At 38.4% G+C, this 14,627-nt stretch overlaps 1 pseudogene; it reads right to left on the minus strand.

Annotated features, from left to right (window-relative positions):
• Positions 1-3,139: 3,139 nt before the first annotated feature.
• On the minus strand, positions 3,140-3,238 carry LOC132284133 (small nucleolar RNA R71; annotated as a pseudogene).
• Between the last annotated feature and the right edge of the window lie 11,389 nt (positions 3,239-14,627).

A 14,627-nucleotide genomic window follows, 5' to 3' on the forward strand; every position in this document is an offset into this window, starting at 1 on the left:
TTCATCTAGGCAAAAACAATGGTCATATATCATTTCTTTGTGGGAAAATTGTTGATGAGTGCTGAAAATTACGTATTTAAACCCCTTAAGCTTAGGCATTCTAGTACCTTTATCTATCTTACTTTACCGTTTTAGATTAATTTTGTATTATTTTCATTTTCAAGCATTTATCCCGAAAATAAGCTAACTCAGCCAAATAAGAGCTTAATTGAAGCAATTATGGGATTAAACAAAGAAAGGAGAAAGAAGGAAGCAAATGAAGCCAAAGGTGGGAAGCAGCAAAGTTCGATCAATCCAACTTCAAGGTTCGAACGATCGAACACTGATCGATCTCAGTACTTCAAGATAGATCCAAACCTTGACCCAAAAGCAAAAAGTCCAAAGTTTGATCAATCCAACAACACCCTTCGATCGATCGAACACTTTTGTCCTTATTCAAATGATTGATCTCATCCACAGCTGTACCACCCACTAACCACTTTTGTCCATTTCCCAAAAATATCTCCCAAAATATCTCGGATTTGTCTTTTCCCAAAAAGCTCAACCAGTTGGATCGATCCAGCCTAAGTTCAATGGATCTCAGCCAGTTCGACCGACCCAAGTCCAAGGTTCGATCGATCGAACTTCCTCCAGTGCAAAAAAGTTAAAAAGCCAGCTTATTCAATCCGTCCTCTATCCAATCATTAGAGAATATTCTTTGCACGACGATAGCTCATTTGGTGTGTCACTTGACCTACCTATAAAAGGAATATGATGCACTTTTTGAATGAGAGACTTAGCATTTGATAGATAAAACTTTAGAGGCTATTCTTAGTGTAAAAGAAAAGAAGAGGAGGCTAGAGACACCATTGGAGTTCTTCATCAACAAGGAGCAGATTTCAACCATGGAGTTAGCCCTTGAGGGTTGGAGCAACATCACTATGAGTGGCTAGACATCCTCTTGGGGCTAGAGTTACCCCAAGCATGCTTTCTATATCTTAATCTTGTGTATTATTGAGGAATTAGTGTTGTAATTAATGTTTTGACACTTTGATATATATAGATCTTGATTGTTCAATGATTTATGTGGTTAAATGCTTTCAATTGATCATTTCATTCTATCCATATGTCTATGTATGCTAGAATAGATGTTCATGTGCTTATCTCTAGATTTTGTGTTATTGATGCATGTCTATGTGTATTGATGCTATAGATTTAGAGATTGTCAAAACATAGTGCTTAATGAAACGCTCTTGTGATTTTCTTGATGGTTCATACTTATTCCTTGATGGATTGTGCCTCTCCCCTAGTTTATTTTCATGCTAGTAGTGTAGTTGTAGTGTAGTGTTAAATGGGAAGACAATCCATGCTTGTTGTTTGATGATCCAAGCTTTTGAATACAAGTAGTATATGTCTCTAACCTTGTGTTGTATTTGGATTGTGAGCTTAATGAAAGGATTAATGACTTGTTTTGATCTATTATGCCTTTCACATATTATTTAGACAATATATGCTTCATTGCTTAGATATATTGTGCCTTTCACATGATGTTTAGACAATACATGCTTAACTAGTCATCATTGCTTGTTGAATCAACCAAACACACACACACCAATATTGCAACACACCATTTGCCCTCATTAGTCACTTGTCAACGGCATAGAAATGCATTGCTTGGTGGTGATCTCTAAACCCCAAGACTTTTCTCTCTCTTATTTACTCTTAATTGCATTCTTTTGTTATCAATTAGTTTAATTTAATTGCTCTCTAATCAACCAACCAACCAATTGTTTGATCACTCTACCTACTAACCCTAATAGCGATTCCACGACCTTGTCCGACCCTCACAATCCCTTGGGACGATCCCTACTCGCCCTAGCTATATTTATAGTGAAAGGTAGTAGTGGCTTTTACAAATGTAAAACTCTTGGCCCTCGCCTTAATTGCACACACTCCAAACTTGATGGTGGTAGTGCGACCTTTGGCCACAACAAGTTTTTGGCGCCGTTGTCGAGGATTGATTGATTTGATTTGGCAACGTCGGAATTATGGAATCAATTAGGATTAGTACTCTTTTGATCGTGTCTTTACTTTATTTTTATTCTTCTTTTTGGTTACTTATTATGTTGTTCTTACTTGACTAGGTATATTATTAGAGTCGAAGCAAGCAAAGGAGCATTCAAGCTAAGCAAGCAAGGAAAAAAGCTAAAAATTCTAAAAATTTGCTAAGCTAAGCTTTGAATTTGGAGTTGAAGTGTTAAAGGACCTTTGTGAGACTTTCTTTACTTAATCCCTTAGTTAAATCGTCGGCCCGCGTGGAGGCTTGTTCGTAATTGTTCTTTGCATCATTGTTGTTAAAGCGTGGGACTATGAATTAAGTGTTTGTGGAGGAATTTTCATTGCATTGTTGTGAAGGCAAAGTGTTTGTTATTCTTTGTGCTTGTTGTGCTTTGCATTGTGCATGCATGGACTTCGTTTATTGAGACCAACTCTTGTCCCTCTTGATTTGCACCATGAATCCATCGTTAGAAACTTAGGGGAAGGGGAAGTTCAAATAGAACCAATCTATCAATGGATAATCATGTTGAGGACCTTGGTCACATAGACCAATAAGGTATCCTTCATCCTAATGTGCACAATGAGAACATACAAGTACCATTAGGCATGCCTAGGCTATTCATTCACCAACCACCACAACAACAAGGCCAAGTTCCATATGGAATGCCAAGGCCAATATATGCTCCACAACCTCCCATCATCAATTAAGGAATTCAAAACCAAGGTGTTCATGTTGCACCTCAAGTAGCTAATCCACCTCTTGCTTTAAGAGATCATAATGTGCCTAATGAGTATAATCCACCTATATGCATCCAATTGCCTCCATTTAGAGCACATCATTATGAAATTAAGCCACAAACCATTCAAATGCTTCCTAACTATCATGGACTTCTAAGTGAAGAACCTTACAAGCATTTGGATGAGTTTCTTGAAGTATGTTCCACCGTAAAATATACGGCCATACCGGAAGAGGTTTTAAGACTCAAACTTTTTCCATTCACCTTAAAAGACAAGGCAAAGTATTGGTTTAACAATCTTAGGCAGAAATGCAACAAGAGTTCTTGAAGAAGTACTATCTGGTTTCTAAGACCAATGCCATGAGAACCTCAATTCGAGAATTTTCATATAGCGATAGAGAAACGTTTCATGAGGCATGGGAACGCTTCAATGAGTTACTTAGGAAGTGTCCACATCATGACATACCCAAATGGCAATTAGTTCAATATTTCTTTGAGAGCTTATCAGACAACTATAAGGGTATCGTTGATGCTTCCATGGGTGGCTCATACATTGATAGGCATGAGGATGACGTGTGGCATCTTTACGAGAGCATGAGTGAAAATTCTTTGCATAGAACATTATCATCTAAGAATGGTAGAACTTCACAAGGTAGGAAGACTGTTTGGCTTGTATCAAGTCGACCATTCAAATGAATTAGCCGCCGAAATGAAGTCTTTATCTCAAAGGTTTGATCAATTTTTGATTAACTAAAACTCGGCGAATCAAGTATCTCCCTTCCCTAACCATTCTCATCATGCATCAAATGAAACATGTATGACTTGTTCTAGTGTTCTTCATTCTACTTCTTATTGTCCTCACGGACAAGTGCAAAATGAACCTAATGAACAAGTCAATGCAGTTTTTGTAAACCAAGGGAACAATCCTTATGGTACTCACTATAATCCAAGTTGGAGGAATCATCCAAATTTCTCTTGGAAAAACCAAAGAGAGGGCTCAAACCCTTCCCAAGGTGGTTTTCAAGGGAAGTACATTCCACCTCCACTTCAAAACCAAGGATCCCAAGGTTATAAACCTTATCAATCACAAGGGAATCAATTTGCTAATTCTCATTTTCCCAACCAATCTTATTCCTAAGGAAATACTAGAAGTCCCGCTTTTGAAGAAAAAGTTTTGAATGCTTTGGGCACTTTAGAGGCTAACACACAATTGGTTCATTCTCACTCTCAATCTATTGCGAAGTTAGAAACCCAAGTAGGGCAAATAGCAAGCACTCTTAATGCAAGAGAGAAGGGAAAAATGCCTATTAATGCCTCACCTAAGCAACAATGTGTTGTGGAAACCCATTCCTCATTGGAAGGCCACACCATTGAACATGTTAATGCGGTGACTACCTTGCGGAGTGGTAGGATTGTGGACAATTAAGTTGAAAGGTCCAAAGAAAAGAGTGAACCGGTACAACCACAAGTTGTCACCCATCCCGTTTCACATCCCATTCCTCCTTCATTGCATATGCATGATCTTATGAATGAGAAAGTCTTGAAAAATGTGTTTGAAAAAGAAGTTTTGAAAAATGATGTTAAAAAAGTTTTGTTGAAAAATGATTTGAAAACTTCTTATGTTGAAGAAAGTTCAAAAGAAAATTCTGAAAAAGTGTTTGAACCAAAAGTTCCATTTCCGGATGCCTTAAAAGGATCCATTTCAAAGGAAAAGCAAAAGGCAAAAACCAATGAAATCATAGAAATGTTTAGGCAAGTAAAAGTCAATCTTCCACTATTTGATGTAATCAAGCAAATTTCGGTTTATGCCAAATTCTTGAAAGACTTCTGCACCCAAAAGCGGAAGAACAAGAGCCAAGCACCAAGAAAAGTGGTTTTGACTGAGCAAGTAAGCTCAATTTTGCAATATAACACTTTACCAAAGTTTAAGGACCCCGGTTCACCCACTAAATCATGCATTATTGGTGATCATATCAATAATCGGGCACTTCTTGACTTAAGAGCAAGTGTTCACCTTCTTCCATACTAGGTTTATGTCAAATTGGGCCTAGGTGAACTAAAACCAACGTCGGTAGTTTTACAACTTGCCGACCGATCCATTAAGAAGCCTAGGGGTATAATTGAGGATGGTTTGATTAAAATTGATAAATTATTCTTCCCGGTTGATGTCGTTGTCATTGACACAAAACCGGTTCCCAATCCTAAAAGCCAAATTCCCGTTATCCTTGGTCGTCCTTTCTTGGCAACCGCTAATGTCAACATCAATTGTAGGAGGGGATAATGAAGATCTCATTTGGCTACATGAAGGTGAAGTAGAATATCTTTAATCCCACACCCAATTCATTAAACAAACATAAAGGAGAGGTTAATGTTGTAAATAAATGTCATGATCTTCAATGTCAAGGAAGGGAGCTTTTGTGTAAGACCAAAACTTCCAAAGGATCATCTTCAACCTTGTAGTCTAAAAGTCTTGTTTCAAATTCTTGCTTTGAAAGGGCATGGAAGCCCAAAAGTTGTGATTGCATAGACAAAGAATCAAAAGTTTCTTTTAAGCTTAATCCAACAAGTTCTTCAAAGAACCATTTGTTGGGTTGAGTTCAAAGCATCTATCACCCCAACAAGGAGGGGATACATTATAAGATCTTTGATTCAGGCTAAAAGAGCCCAATGTCTTGCTAGAGACATTAAAGCCTAGCAAAAACATTATGTAGGGTGTCAAAACCATATTCCTCCCCCATTTCTATCTTAAATTTCATTTCTTGCGAAGTCTAGATACTTGTTTTTGGTTCATATGCATTGAAAGGAACTTTGGTGAGGATTGCATGAGCTTTCATGTCACTATTGAGCATTCTGCATAGTTCGATCGATCTCAAACCTGAGTTCGATCTATTGAACTCCATTCTGCATCCAACACTTAGAAAAAATTTTGACCTGCAGAAACCTGAATCTAAATCACCTCTCTGTCCCATCATTTGAACTTATTCTTAGATCGATCAGGAGATTTTCGATTGATCCAACTTCAAAGTTTGATCGATCTCATGATCCAACACTTATAAAAATTGTGAGCCTGTAAGAACCTACATATTTCACCTCTCTGTCTAATCGATCGCAACATTCCAAGATCGATCTGAAGTTCTTCAATCAATCCAACTTCCAAGTTCGATCGATCTTCAAGTTCCAACACTTAGCCAAATTTTTGAACCACAAACCTGCATATTTTTGCCCTCTGTCTGATCGATCGAACTCTTGTTCCGATCGATCTCAGTTCTCCATTTCATTGTTTGACTTTGTTTTGACTTTTCAAATTTGAAAAATCCAAAAATATCTTCATTTTTATTTTATTTTGTTTAATTTAATTTAATTTTATTTTTCAAAAAGTTTTCCAAAATTCAAAAATATTTTAATTTATTTAGTTTTTAATTATTATTGATTATTCAATAAAAAAAAATAAAAAAACAAAACAAAACAAAAAACAAAAACAAAAAATCCAAAAATATTTTATTCTATTTTATTTTATTTTACATTTTTAATTTTAATTCTAATTTTTAATTTTAGTTTTTCATTTTTCAAAAATCCAAAAATACTTTGAAGAGAGTTCATCAAAGTTCAATCGATCTCAGTTGAAGTTCGATCGATCGAACTCTGTCGGGAATGTTTTTAAAATAGACTTGGAGGGTCTCAAGATCAATCATTTAGGTCGATCCAACCCTCCAAACCCTTGCTTCCCTCATCGTCGCCGCATCCACTCTCCATCTTCCTCATCTCCGGCGAGATCTCCGGCGAGATCTAAGCTACACTCTCTCCCTCATCTCGGATTTCTCATCCACTCTTCGCATCCACTTCTCTCCCTTCGATTTGGGTAAGATCCGAGCATCTCATCTATGATTTAAGCTTCGATATAATGATTACATGTTTTATATGTTACATTCATGCTTTATACATGATTGAATCTCCATTTTAGAAGCTTCGAAGCACTGAGTTTGCATGTCTATGAATATGTGTATATGCTTCGTATGTATATATATGTGTTTGATCTATTTTGGGAGGAAGGGCCATGATTGGGTGATGGGATTTGAAGATTTGTTGTGTTGAAGGGCCCACGAACACGTTCGTGTGGGCCCTGTGATTCTAAAGTCACAGATCTGTCACTGTTTACATTTGTCGCACAGTTTGATCAATCGAACTTATATCTCAGATCAATCTTAAGAGATCGATCGAACTCATGCCTCCGATCAATCGAAGTTGTGAGATCGATCTCACTTATTTTCGATCGATCCAACTTTTGTGATCGATCTCACTTCTTTTTCTGATCGATCGAATTTCACAGATCTCACACGCACACTTCATTCATCATGCCTTATGTTCATGCTATCTCATATATGCCTAATGCTTGTGATATTCCACATTAGATGCATTTCATACTTACATTGTTTAGCATGTTTCACATCCTGCCACTTGCATAGATACATGTCATATATGTTTTGTTTATCTTATCTGACATGCATGTTTTATATTGTGCTTAAAATTTCTTATTCTGGCACTAACTCCTATTGCAAGTTTTTCTTTTTCTTTTTGCAGGCCATGGTTAAGAGGAAGACCGTTGCCAACAAGCAACAGGGGCCTTAGTGCCATATCAGACACCGGACAGAGGAGCCAGCAGAGCCCTATCATGCATAGGAGGAGCCAGCATAGGCTACCCCACCTCAGTCACCATCTCATGAGGCTGAGGATGACCATATGCCATCCACCTCTGTGGCTCATCCTGCATTTACTACATCACCATCTCCACCACATGCTGGAGTTGAGCATTCACCCGTACCATCTCCACCACGTCAGCCAGCTCAGGAGCGTGATAGGCCCGTGCTTAGATATGCGTATATGACGGTCAACTATGAGTCAGTGTTCGACACGGCCTTTTTCTCCAGATCGGTGCTGACCCGATCCGCTTACCATGACATCATTCAGAAGGGCCTGGCAGCTATTCTTGCCCTAGTCACAAAGCCAGTCTACCCGCGACTGGTACGATTGTTCTACCAGAACCTCCGACCATCCCCGCGTACCACAGCAGAGCTGGTCACTTCTGTAAATGGCCATCAGATCACCATCATAGTGGACTCACTAGCCCACTCTTGCCACTGCCCACACCGCTCTCCTCCACAGCTTCAGGAGACATATCCGAGGCTATACAGGCCTTCATATGCCGACATGGCAGTTTTTTTTACAGGTCACCATGCCAGTAGCGAGACCTTCGCCACTCGGACATTCCTACCAGATGACCTTTGGTTTATTGATTTCGTGCTCTTCCGGAACATCTACATGGTAGGGCACAAGATTCAGAGGAGGGGAGATTATTTGACAGCCCTCTATGCTTTCTACACCAGCCACTAGGTGTCTATTCCCGCGCTCATCTGGAGTGTGATGAGGAAGCTATATGATAAGTACATTAGCAAGGACACGCCCAGACGGGCTAAGTCTCTCCCATTCAGCCACCTCATCACCCAGATTCTTATCGACCAACGCTACCCTATTCATCCTCGGCAGCACCCCGAGAGAGGTTCCTGTCACTTTCTGAAGAAGGACTGGACCAAGAGCTACAATGCCATTATTACTAGACTGCAGGACCACGCAGCAGTGGCTACAGAGGAGCTAGAGGCTGAGGAGGAGGCACAGGCACAGGCAGCAGCAACAGATCCCGCAGCGGACGACGCACCAGTCGATCCAGCTGCTGAGCATATAGATATCTAGAGCGCCTTGCAGATGCCACAGAGCAGTACTCTCCAGCTGGGTCGCCCATTCACGAGCAGGAGTAGACTCAGGAGCTTTCTTCTGACTCTTCTATACCTGAGACTCCAGATCTGACCTTCGGCTTTGGAGTACGCCTACAGACTCTTGAGGATGCTGTTGTTGCCATACGAACTGATCTTACAGCCCACAGAGCTGATTTTACTACCTTCCGTATGGATGTCGCGACTATGTTCGGAGATCTATCCAAAGATATCCACAGAGCCCGACCTGCCTGTCCTACCTTATCCTCCTGAGTTCCTAGTTCCTTCTATCTTTTGATCTCTCTCTACTCTCCGATTTCTGATCTATATGTTTGTCACTGTACAGTACTATTATTTTTACAGCCGGTCTGTCGGCTTTGATATTTCTGTTGTACCTGCACTTTATCTGTTTTATATATATCTACTTTTGTTATGGATGTCATATGATTATATACTCATATATGTATGTTTGACTCCATCAGGTGCATCACAGTGACTTCAGTGAGAGAGTGCTACCCAATTTTCAGGACCACCCTTATACCTCTCTCATTTTTTTTATCTATTTATCCCATTTACACTTGCATGTCCACTATGCACTAATTATCCCATTTTGTTATCTGATGAGTTTATCCAAGTGCCAATTTTCAGGACCACAGTTCATCCCAAGTTTGGGGGCGGCATGCCACCCATTTCGGATACTTCAGTCCCGATCATTCTTGCTTAGTTGCACTGGTATACTCTTTCCTTTATTCTCTTGCACATTAAGGACATTGTGCCATTTAAGTTTGGGGGGACTGGTGCTTTGCAGTGTTAGCTTTAAATTTCAAAATTTTGAGCATGACTTGTGTATTTGAGGGATATTTCTATGATAGATCCATGATTAATGATGATTTTGATCTTTTAAGGATTATATTGCTTAAAATTTAAAAATTGCTTAACTTGAGAGTCCAATACACCTTGTATGCCTTGTGGATGCCATTTAGGAGTAAATTTTTTGAAAAATTGATATCTTGCTTGCATTTATGTTCCACATCATCTTGATTTTGTGATTGTTTTGAGATTCATTCTAGAATTCTACACTAGCATCGGCGCACACTAGCATTCATTTGTGTTGTACATGCTTTATTGATTATTGAATTAGTTATATCCCAATTGGGCTAGTAGTGTATTGAAAGCTTTCATTCTTGATAAAGGTGGATAACAACCCCTTTTCACTAAGTAGCTGGGATTCTAGCCTCATCAGGCACTGAACTTCTCGCGCCGAAAGGTGGAGGGCCCAAACTCTAGGTTAATAATTGATTCAAATAATAATAAAAATAAATAAAAATACAAAAAAAAAAAAGGAAAGAAAAAGCAAAAGCAATAAAAAAAAAGTGAGGACTTCTCCCGAAAGGAGAGAAGTGGGAAATGATTAGATGGTTGTTATCTTGATTTGTAGCCTAGTTGATTTGAGCTTGTAAGTCTGTAGGGGTATTTGAATTCCTAAAGCCGTCTGGTTTGCAAGTCATTAACCTAACGTTCGACCTCATGAATCGCTAGAAAGCTTAATAGATCAACACATTGCACCATGCTTCCATCTTTGATCCTATAAAAATAAAAAATAAATAAATAAAATAAAAAATTGAGTGAAAAGAATAAGCGCACCTAGATGAATAAAGCTTTAATAAAAGGTTCACTTTTTGTCTTGATGATCAGTACTAGATTTGTGTGCTAGTTTGAGGGTAAGGATGTGATCATTTCTCTAGTTGGCTAAGATAGCAACACATTTGATGCCAGTCCACTCAAAAAGGATTCTAGAGTTGTTTTGATTTGCATGATCATTTTCTTGATGTGTGGAGGACCATACTTGCTTGCTCGATGTTGAGATTTTGGGAGATTGCTTAGAAATGTTTGAAAATTTGCATACTTGAGGTAGCTTTCTCCCAATGCTTGTTTGCAATATTGGTGCCTCTTTTGAAAAAATGAGCTTAATACTTGTGGGTACCATTTCTGGAAACCCTCACGAGACTTCACTTGTCCACTAGGGGTTTAAAAGGCTTGTTGCATATGCTAAGTGCAATCGTGTTCCCTACGAAAATGGCATTCTCCATTTATTATTTTCTAGTTCATACTTGTATAGTCATTTATTTCGTTTCTTTACTTTCTAGTTCATTGCTAGGGACTAGAAATATTTAAGTTTGGGGGTGTGATGAGCGCTGAAAAATGCGTATTTAAACCCCTTAAGCTTAGGCATTCTAGTACCTTTATCTATCTTACTTTACCGTTTTAGATTGATTTCATATTATTTCCATTTTCAAGCACTTATCCCAAAAATAAGCTAACTCAACCAAATAAGAGCTTAATTAAAACAATTCTGGGATTAAACAAAGAAATGAGCAAAGTGGAAAAAGAAAGAAGCAAATGAAGCCAAAGGTGGGAAGCAGCAAAGTTCGATCGATCCAACTTCAAGGTCCGATCGATCGAACACTGATCGATCTCAGCACTTTAAGATAGATCCAAACCTTAACCCAAAAGCAAAAAGTCCAAAGTTCGATCGACCCAACACCACCCTTCGATCGATCGAACATTTTTGTCATTATTCAAATGATTGATCTCATCCACAGTTGTACCACCCACTAACCACTTTTGTCCTTCTCCCAAAAATATCTCCCAAATATCTCAGATTTGTCTTTTCCTAAAAAGCTCAACCAGTTGGATCGATCCAGCCTAAATTCGATCGATCCAAGTCTAAGGTTCGATCGATCGAACTTCCTCCAGTGCGAAAAAGTTAAAAAGCCAACTTATTTAATCCGTCCTCTATCCAATCACTAGAGAATATTCTTTGCACGACCCTAGCTCATTTGGTGTGTCACTTGACCTACCTATAAAAGGAATATGATGCACTGTTTGAATAAGAGACTTAGCATTTGGTAGATAAAACTTTAGAGGCTATTCTTAGTGTAAAAGAAAAGAAGAGGAGGCTAGAGACACCATTGGAGTTCTTCATCAACAAGGAGCAGATTTCAACCATGGAGTTAGCCCTTGAGGGTTGGAGCAACATCACCATGATTGGCTAGACATCATCTTGGGGCTAGAGTTACCCCAAGCATGCTTTCTATATCTTAATCTTGTGTATTATTGAAGGAGTAGTATTGTAATTAATGTTTTGACAATTTGATATATACAGATCTTGATTTTTCAATGATTTATATGGTCAAATGCTTTCAATTGATCATTTCATTCTATCCATATGTCTATGTATGCTAGAATAGATGTTCATGTGCTTATCTCTAGATTTTGTGTTATTGATGCATATCTATGTGTATTGATGCTATAGATTTAGAGATTGTCAAAACATAGTGCTTAATGGAATGCTCTTGTGATTTTCTTGATGGTTCATACTTATTCCTTGATGGATTGTGCCTCTCCCCTAGTTTATTTTCATGCTAGTAGTGTAGTTGTAGTGTAGTGTTAAATGGGAAGACAATCCATGCTTGTTGTTTGATGATCCAAGCTTTTGAATGCAAGTAGTATATGTCTCTAACCTTGTGTTGTATTTGGATTGTGAGCTTAATGAAAGGATTAATGACTTGTTTTGATCTATTGTGCCTTTCACATATTATTTAGACAATATATGCTTCATTGCTTAGATATATTGTGCCTTTCACAAGATGTTTAGACAATACATGCTTAACTAGTCATCCTTGCTTGTTGAATCAACCAAACACACACATACCAATATTGTAACAAACCATTTCCCACATTAGTCACTTGTCAACGGTATAGAAATGCATTGCTTGGTGGTGATCTCTAAACCCCAAGACTCTTCTCTCTCTTATTTACTCTTAATTGCATTCTTTTGTTATCACTTAGTTTAATTTAGTTGCTCTCTAATCAACCAACCAACCAATTGTTTGATCACTCGACCTACTAACCTTAATAGCGATTCCACGACCTTGTCCAACCCTCACAATCCCTTGGGACGATCCATACTCGCCCTAGCTATATTTATAATGAAAGGTAATAGTGGCTTTTATAAATATAAAACTCTTGGCCCTTGCCTTAATTGCACACACATTCCAAACTAGATGGTGGTAGTGCGACCTCCGACTACAACAAATTTTTGGCACCGTTGCCGAGGATTGATTGATTTGATTTGGCAACGTCGGAATTGTGGAATCAATTAGGATTAGTACTCTTTTGATCGTGTCTTTACTTTATTTTTATTCTTTTTTTTGGTTGCTTATTGGGTTGTTCTTACTTGACTAGGTGTATTGTTAGAGAGGAAGCAAGCAAAGGAGCATTCAAGCTAAGCAAGCAAGGAAAAAAGCCAAAAATTCTAAAAATTGGCTAAGCGAAGCTTTCAATTTGGAGTTGAAGTGCTAAAGGACCTTTGTGAGACTTTTTTTACTCAATCCCTTAGTTAAATCGTCGGCCCGCGTGGAGGCTTGTTCTTAATTGTTCTTTGCATCATTGTTGTTTAAGCATGGGAGTATGAATTAAGTGTTTGTGGAGGAAGATTCATTGCATTGTTGTGAAGGCAAAGTGTTTGTCATTCTTTGTGCTTGTTGTGTTTTGCATTGTGCATACATGGACATCGTTCATTGAGACCAACTCTTGTCCCTCTTGATTTACATCTTGAATCCATCGTTAGAAATTCTAGGGGAAGAGGAAGTTCAAATAGAACCAATTTATTAATGGATGACCATAATGATAATCATGTTGAGGACCTTGGTCACATAGACCAACAAGGTATCCTTCATCCTAATGTGCACGATGAGAACATATAAGTACCATTAGGCATGCCTAGGCCATTCATTCACCAACCACCACAACAACAAGGCCAAGTTCCATATGAAATGCCAAGGCCAATGTATGTTCCACAACCTCCCATCATCAATCAAGGAATTCAAAACCAAGGTGTTCATGTTGCACCTCAAGTAGTTAATCCACCTCTTGCTTTAAGAGACCATTATATGCCTAATGAGTATAATGCACCTACATGCATCCAATTGCCTCCATTTAGAGCAAATCATTATGAAATTAAGCCAGAAACCATTCAAATGCTTCCTAACTATCAAGGACTTCCAAGTGACGAACCTTACAAGCATTTGGATGAGTTTCTTGAAGTATGTTCCACCGTAAAATATACGGACATGCTGGAAGAGGTTTTAAGACTCAAACTTTTTCCATTCACCTTAAAAGACAAGGAAAAGTATTGGTTTAATAATCTTAGACCTTTTCCAATCACTTCTTGGGCAAAAATACAACAAGAGTTCTTGAAAAAGTACTATCCAGTTTCTAAGACCAATGCCATGAGAACCTCAATTCGAGAATTTTCGCATGGGGATAGAGAAACATTTCATGAGGCATCAGAATGCTTCAATGAGTTGGTTAGGAAGTGTCCATATCATGACATGTCCAAATGAAAATTAGTTCAATATTTCTTTGAGAGCTTATCGGACAACTATAAGGGTATCGTTGAGTCTTCCATGGGTGGCTCATATATTGATAGGCATGAGGATACCGTGTGGCGTCTTTATAAGAGCATGAGTGAAAAGTCTTTGCATAGAACATTATCATCCAAGAGTGGTAGAAATTCACAAGGTATGAAGAGTGTTGCCTTACATCAAGTCGACCATTCAAATGAATTAGCCGCCGAAATGAAGTCTTTATCTCAAAGGTTTGATTAATTTTTGATTAACTAAAACTCGGCGAATAAAGTATCTTCCTTCCCAAACCATTCTCATCGTGCATCAAATGAAACATGTATGACTTGTTTTAGTGTTCTTCATTCTACTTCTCATTGTCCTCACAGACAAGTGCAAAATGAACCTAATGAACAAGTCAATGCAGCTTTTGTGAACCAAGGGAACAATCATTATGGTACTCACTATAATCCAAGTTGGATGAATCATCTAAATTTCTCTTGGAAAAACCAAGGAGTGGGCTCAAACCCTTCCCAAGGCAGTTTTCAAGGGAAGTACATTCCACCTCCACTTCAAAACCAAGGATCCCAAGGTTATAGACCTTTTCAATCACAAGGGAATTAATTTGCTAATTCTCATTTTCCCAACCAATCTTATTCCCAAAGAAATACTAGAAGTCC

The sequence above is a fragment of the Cornus florida genome, unplaced genomic scaffold (assembly GCF_030987335.1).
Source record: "Cornus florida cultivar Cherokee Brave unplaced genomic scaffold, ASM3098733v1 CherokeeBrave_3.0.0_Hap2_Chr01, whole genome shotgun sequence".
In the NCBI taxonomy this organism is placed as follows: domain Eukaryota; kingdom Viridiplantae; phylum Streptophyta; class Magnoliopsida; order Cornales; family Cornaceae; genus Cornus; species Cornus florida.